The 7987-nt window shown below is 32.0% G+C and overlaps 1 long non-coding RNA gene across 1 annotated transcript; it reads right to left on the minus strand.

Annotated features, from left to right (window-relative positions):
* Window positions 1–4515: 4515 nt before the first annotated feature.
* Window positions 4516–6391, minus strand: LOC134271488 (uncharacterized). Its single transcript, XR_009993031.1, has 3 exons — window positions 6302–6391; window positions 4853–5154; window positions 4516–4755 (listed from the first exon to the last, which is right to left on the minus strand). It is a non-coding gene; the product is annotated as an uncharacterized LOC134271488 (long non-coding RNA).
* Window positions 6392–7987: the final 1596 nt, after the last annotated feature.

The following is a 7987-nucleotide window of genomic DNA, read 5'->3' on the forward strand; positions in this document are numbered from 1 at the left end:
CGGAAAGCGGAACGGAACGGAAAACGGAAAATTTTTGTCAAACAAATAACATAGATTCGATATAAATCAGATAAAAGAGCAATATTCTTGCTGTAAAAATCATTTCTGATAAAAATTTATTGTAAACTATTATATATTCATGAGTCATACACAACTTCCGTGGAAAAAATGGTACTGAAAGAAATTCGACCCCCCCCCCCCCCCCACACACACACACACACGAAATAGGATTTTCGTGTTTGGGCAAAGGACATATCCCCCCTTTTTTTTGGTTTGTCAAATTTGTTGTATGTTGGAAAATTTTTACTGACACCCCCCCCCTTCTTTCAATTTGTTTCCATTGTCAATGTCTGTAAAGACAAAAATAACTATTTATGATATTCAGATTATGCACGCGCAGTGTCGAATTCGCGAATCATGAAAGGGGGAGTGGCAGTTTCAGGTCTATGTAGGGGCCCACAGTCACATTAGAAATTGATTTATTAAACCTTATGTATATTTTTGACACAAAAGGGGGGGCATACTTATTACAACTTCTCAGACCTTTCCGATGAGTGGGAAAACAAACTCATTTTTTACGGGGTCATTCATATACACCCCCCCCCCCCCAAACATACATACATATGTACCGCAAACAAAATTTAACTTCATTGAATGACATGAAAGTTTTCCAACTTTGTCTTTCCAGAATTTAAATATATAGAAAATGTCTCTATTTTGAATAAAATTTTAACAACCAGTGTGTATAAGAGATGTTTCTTCGAGCTTGCCGTAAAGGTTTGCCCTAAACGTATTATCTTAATAATTTTTTTTACATTTTATTTCTCTTTCATGGTTCATTTAGATATCAAATATTTGATCCCCCAGTCATAACCTTTTTACTACGGAAATGTTCGTTTAAGTTGACATCCTCAAACTTTTTGTGAATGTAATTAATGTAGTAAGTTAGTGTAAGAAAATATTACTGAAAGATGTTGGAATTGGAACCTATCCCCCCTCCCGAATCAAACACTTGTTTTCTTTTTGTGTTTTACTCCCCTCCCGAATCAAACAATTGTTTCTTTTTGAGTTTTTGCTTGTCAAATACTTTTCAAGTTCGTTTATCCCCCCTTTTCAAATTCGATTCTAGGTGACTGCTATATGTTAGCGATTTTCGTAAAAAAAAGAGACTGAGCATGATAAAATCAACTTGTATTTAATTGTGGGGGATTGAATATGTACAAAATATATCGTTTATGATAAATTTTGTGTATTTTAAGTGATTTAATCCAAAATAATATATTCCGTTTTCCGTTCCGTTCCGCTTTCCGTTCCGTTTTCCGTTCCGCGTTTTAGCAACACCCCAATTTTTCTAACCTGCAGGAAACTTTTTTTTATCCCGATTTTTTTCCCATCCATTACGAACTTTTTTCTTATTATTGAATAAAAAAATCACCGATCTCCCTACATATTTTTTTGGAATCGGGAAAGGCGGCGATGGATCTTTTTTAAGATAGCATACTTTTCTTTTTATTTACAGTTTATTTTTCAATAAGATCTTATGCAAAAGTAAAATTCCATTTTTTTTTTCTGCAGTTAATTTTTTTTTATTAATTCTATTTCTATATATTCATTCTATTAATAATTCATTTGATTATTGTCAAAATTTTCACAAAGTTAACGGAATGTAGAAATTGAGATCAGCATACATACATACAGTAATGTAATTTTGCCACAAGCAGAAAATTTAAAAAAAATATGAAAATTTTGCCATGACAATTCAGGTAAAAGAAAGTAATAATTGAAGGTTTTTATAGCCCTCTGTTATATTTTAAACCAATTACCAGGTTAAAAACAATGACCACAGTAATTATCAGTAAATCTCAGCATCGACAGTACCTCAACAGTAATTATCAGCAATTCTCAGCAACGACAGTACCTCAACAGTATTTATCAGTATTTATCAGACTCAACAGTAAAAGGCAACAGTAATTATCAGTATTTATCAGAAACAACAAAAAATATCAGCAACAACAGTAATAATAACAGTAAATATCAGTATTTATCAGCAACAACAGCACAGTATCAGTAATTATCAAACTTTATCAGTAAAATTTGGGATTCTCAGCACTTTTTTCGTCCAGTAGTGAAATGACTTGTATACTTGATATGGCCGTTAGTTTTATATTTCTTTATGAAATACTTTGATGACCTTGACCTTTGACCTTTGACCTCTTGATCCAAAGGTCACAATCCAGCTCAAGTTCGTAGATGTATTTACAAACTCACTTTAACAAATGCTTAAAATAAGTAAGTCAACACCCCCCCCCCTTCTCCTGAAAAAAAAAAATCAATAGCAACGTAGAAAAGAATCAGGGGCATTAAGACCCTAAATATGCCCCAACCATAATGGACAAATTGTTATAAATATTAAAAGAATTATGATTGAATCACACCTTTTCAGATATATTTTGATGAAAAAAACACTATTAAGACATTCTGGGGTCAATACAAAAATAACACAATTTTCACTGATTTCTGGAAATTCTTAATAATTTTTTTCCCCTGTAAATATGATTAAAGAAATAAAAGATGGATGTGTAATACAAGTACAACAGAAATGATCTTAAACATGTGAATAGAAACTATTTTTTAGCTATAAGTGGTAAAAAAAAACGGATTTTAATGTAAAACAGTTGTTTTTGTCCCCCGCTTTCGCAAAAGCGAGGGGACTTTAAATCTCATTCGTCTGTCCGTAAGTCTGTCAGTCTGTCTGTCACAAAAACTTTAACATTGCCCATAACTTTTGATTTAATGGAGCTATGACTTTCATATTACACATGTGTATACCTTGTTACAATACCTTTCTTTGGGCACCACCAAATTTGACCTTTTGACCTTGACCCTTGAGTTTAACCCACTTTTACACAAAAATTCCAAACTTTTACTTTGGCCATAACTTTTGAATGGTAGGTACTAGGACTTTCATATTTCACATATGTATTTTTTTTGTGGCAAGACCTTTCATTGGATACCAACAACCTTGACCTTTCGACCTTGACCATGGAGTTTCACGTACTTATGAAAAAACTTTAACCTTGACCATTACTTTTGAACGGTGAGGACTAACGCTTTCGTACTTCACATATGTAATCCTTGTAAAAAAAACCTTCCATTGGATACCAACAACTTTTACCCCTTGACTTTAGAGTTTTAACTACTTTTTAAACTTTAACCTTGGTCACAACTTTTAAACAGTAGATACTAGAACTTTTATTTTTCACATATGTATTCTTTGAGTCAAGACCTTTCATTGGATACCAATAACCTTTACCTTTTGACCTTGACCTTTGAGATTTATGTACTTATGAATAAACTTTAACCTTGACCATAGCTTTTGAAATGTGAGAGCTAGGGCTTTCCTACTTCACATAGGTAATCCTTTCAGAAGACCTTTCATTGGATACCAACAACTTTCACCCTTTGACCTTGACATTGGAGTTTTCACTACTTTTAAAAAAAAACTTTAACTTTGGTCACAACTTTTGAACGATAGATAATAAGACTTTCACATTTCACATATATATTCTTTGTGGCAGGAGCTTTAATTGGATATCAACAACTTTGACCTTGACCTTAAAGATTTACGTATTTATGAATAAACTTTAACCTTGACCATAACTTTTGAACGGTTATGGCTAGGACTTTCATACTTCACATACGTAATTCTTGTGAGAAAACCTTTCATTGGATATCAACAACTTTGACCCATTGATCTTGACCTTGGAGTTGACCTACTTTAAAAACTTTCACTTTGGCCATAAGTTTTTAACGGTCAGGATTAGGGTTTTCATCCTTCAAAATAATCAACTTCAATGATAATTTCTAAATAAATGACATATGATAGGTTGTTCATATTAGACACAATATGTCATAAAAAAATAACATCTCACTCACAAAGACACCGAAAGCGGGGGACCACAATTCTTTGAATTTACTTGTATGTATTTAACATAAAAATGCATTGAATGCACAAAGTGAACAAACAAGAAATGTATTCAACTAACATTTTTAATAACAATTCATTAAACTTGACAAAAATAACAATAAGGGATTTCAGTTTGCATAAACAAATTCCAGAACTCCCATCACCCACCTATACTTTTTCAAAAAAGATCATAGAAGTTTAACATCACACCACTCATGCCTTAAACACTACATTTACTCATAATAAGATAATGTTTATCATCCTCACAATGTCATAAAAATGAACTAAGCATCAAAGAATTAGTTATTCTAGTACATGTTTGTCTGGAAAGGTTTTGTAATTACATTGTATTACAAAAAATAACAAGTACTTGTAAATAGTTATTTTAATTAGTAACAAAGTTCAATATGCAAATAAACACATTGCATAATAAACTATAATTGTTACTATTATCTGAGAAACATTTTGTGAATCATTATGCATTTTACATCAGTATATTAATTTTGATAACAATTAATCATATGATAATAACATAATTCATCTTTCAATATTTACAACCAAACTTATTAAACTCATGCAATGAATCTACTATGTTTTTGGGATGTACAATGTACTATATTTTAATTTCTCAATTATATAACAGATGTTAAGAAATCACAATTTAAACATAAAAAAAATCAAAGACACATAAAAATCCCTATTTACAGTTAATTAATAACAATATATACACAGCCTTCCACTATATTGTTGAAAACAATAATGGGAGTCTAATGCAGTTGATATCATAACTTGCAGATTGATTGATTGATTGATTGTATATTGTTTAACGTCCCTCTTGAGAATTTTCATTCATATGGAGACGCCAATAATCTGCAGAATGTTCACTCTCAATAATGTTCACCATCAATAAACCAATGTCACAATTCATGTCACTCTTCCGTTGCACTCATTTCACTTTCTGATGAGCCATCCATTACTGCAGGTTGCACAGCTGCATCCTCAAGTAGTCAGCCCAGTCTTGAATAGGTCTTACTGCAAAGTTTGTGTGTCTTTCATAGCCAAGAAACCACAATACTGAGGCCACATGGGCACATGCCCCGACAACTCTGGGTCCAGCACGACACTTACAATACCAACCAGTAACAGCTCCAGTAACAGGATATTGTTTTGGACCATCTCCAGGCATCCTACAATTAAAATATGAATATTAAAATTAAATTACTATATATATTATGTAACTATGCACATTTTGTCTATAACTATGGAATGAGGGGGGTTACTTGTACAGTGTATATACATTTGCATAAGATTTTCTTTATATATGAAAAAAAGAGAATAATTTATTTATACATGTATCACCAGGTATAATATATAATTATTTCATTCATGAAATCAATTTAAATAGCAGTTTTATTGATTTACCTATTTGAGTTAAATGAATAAAATCTGAAGCAAGGACATTATTGGGTACTTTAAATTAAAACAAAAACGATGAACCATGTAATGACAAACATTTTTTTTTTCATTTAAATGGTGATTTAAATGAATTCATAATATTCTAAGGTAATCTGATTATTTTTTTTAATACTTACAAAAGTTTAATTTTACATTAATAATATTTTAATTAAAAAGTTTTAAAAACAACAAAAATACATTGTTCCCACAAGAAAAATAGAAAGAATTTATATTGTTTATTCTGCAAAGAACATTAATTAGATTTAGTGATGTTAGCTTATTTTCAAGAAACAATTTTTTTTATTTCTTTAATGGTTTAACATAAAAAAAAACAAAAAAAAAAAAAACTTCTTGCCATTTTTTTTTATTTTTGACTGTTATAGCACACCATACATTTACACAAAGTACACAGGTACCAGTGTAAGGCTAGACTCGGACTCAGACAGAAAAATATGTTATAAACACCAACCTAGAAATGTAGTATATTTATATTTTAATGCCGTATATGTAAAGATTTTCACAACTGATAAAACGCGCCTAATCATGCAGATCAACCGGCCGATCGAGGGTTCATATGAATGAATCATGAATATTAGGGCCTAAATCAAAAAGAATCGATGATTAAGTCACTTTTTTTATAATCTATTTTTTTCTTTGAAAGAAGATAGCATGTTGTGTACCTGTTTGATGTATTTTAGATACACATTTTCTATTTTCAACTGTTTGACATGCATGTGAAGATTACCGTCCCCCCGAAGTTCATGGAGTTAGCGGAGTCTGTCATGTCGAATCTTCTATCATTAATAAGTATAGGAGGGGATTTAATTTTGAACAGTGCATGTAAAATTACAATTGCTCTGATTTTCAATTCTTCCCTACCTGTTAAATGGTTAGAACTTCGATAAATCTACTGTCACATTTTCTGTTTCCTCCAACTTTGTTTACGTCTGAATATAAAAACCGAAACCGGAAGCGATCAAAATCGGCCTCGAAAAACATCGTTTTTTATATTTTTCAGGGTGGCCGCATGCAAGCAACAGAATGATATTTTGGGATATCATTTATTGTGCCATTTTAAACAATCTATTAAATTTTTACTCTGTTGTTTGCGTGCGGCCATATCTAAACCTTGTTTGGAATGTGAGAATTTGATGGAAATTTCTCAATTCCGGAAAAATCGCCCAACTTCACATGGTGATAACTCAACTACAAATCAAATGTTGAAAATTTTATTGCTATTTCCATCAAACTGGACATCTCGTTATATGAAAAATAAACCAACTTAACGATAACACTGGTATAAAAATATTTAAAAAATATTGGGCAGCTCATATATGCTTACTGCCCCTGATTCTTTCTCTGAAACTCAATCGACACCTGGGATCGACATAAAATTCCACTTAAGGTGCAGAAAAGACTTCATAGAAAGTTTCCTGAAAGTTTTACGGTGAGTCCCTAAAGTGTATAGAAATTATGAATTTTTACGGCAAAAATTACAAATTCTGTCGTGTTTGAAATTTAAGTGCAGACAAACAAAGATATGATAAAAACCTTTTAAAGCCTATTTCTCTAAATGTCGTTAATAGCACTCAATTCTACTGATATGAATTAGTATTTTAATACCAAGTATTCTTCTTTTATTTTACCTTTGAAATTTATCTGAATTTTTTTTAGAATTACACAATCCCCAGAAATAGCGAGTTTCGGTATATTAAAAAGCAGTACACGTTTCTTCCCCGTAAAACATCAGGTATTTGAATTCATGAAAAAAAATATTAATGAGGGAGTGTTAAACAATACCTGTCACATTAGCTGACACCAAAAAAACCACGACATTTTCTGATTTTTTTTGCATCTGCAAACAGGGCTACCCCCAAATCCACGTGTTTTCAATGTCTTTATAAACATCTCAAAAGCACCCCGGGAAGTAGCCCCCTATGCCCTGGAAAAATAGTTCCTGTCAAAAAACTTTATTTATTTACAGAGTAGATAAAATTTCCTAGGCACAGGTACCAGAGTTGTCAAAATGGCCTGGAAGGAAATAAAAAAAACTCTCAAAAGAAAGGAAAATCGGCTTTATATGTATGGAACTACAATTGACTGAGTTCATTTTGATTGGTCAATTACCGGTGTGGTACCCCTAGTCGCCTTGAACCCAGTCCTGTCTTCCTGAATAAAACCAACTCCGAGCCCGATGTAAAAATCCTAGTAGAGAAATGAGAATTTGAATTTTGCTGCCTTATTATGTTCCCCAAACGAAGTTTGGGAACATATTGTTTTTACTCTGTTTCTTATTATGTTCCCCAAACGAAGTTGGGGAACATATTGTTTTTACTCTGTTTCTTATTATTATGTTCCCCAAACGGAGTTTGGGAACATATTGTTTTTACTCGGTTTCTTATTATGTTCCCCAAACGGAGTTTGGGAACATATTGTTTTTACTCGGTTTCTTCTTCTTATTATTATTATTAAGGTCTTCCGTCTCCAACGGAAGACCTTCTTGTTATTCTTCGGTTTCTTTTTCCCTATTATTATTATTATGTCGCCCCGAACGAAGTCGGGGAC

Source organism: Saccostrea cucullata, unplaced genomic scaffold (assembly GCF_032062105.1).
Source record: "Saccostrea cucullata isolate Sc308-1 unplaced genomic scaffold, CSIRO_AGI_Scuc_v1 ctg8621, whole genome shotgun sequence".
In the NCBI taxonomy this organism is placed as follows: Eukaryota; Metazoa; Mollusca; class Bivalvia; order Ostreida; family Ostreidae; genus Saccostrea; species Saccostrea cuccullata.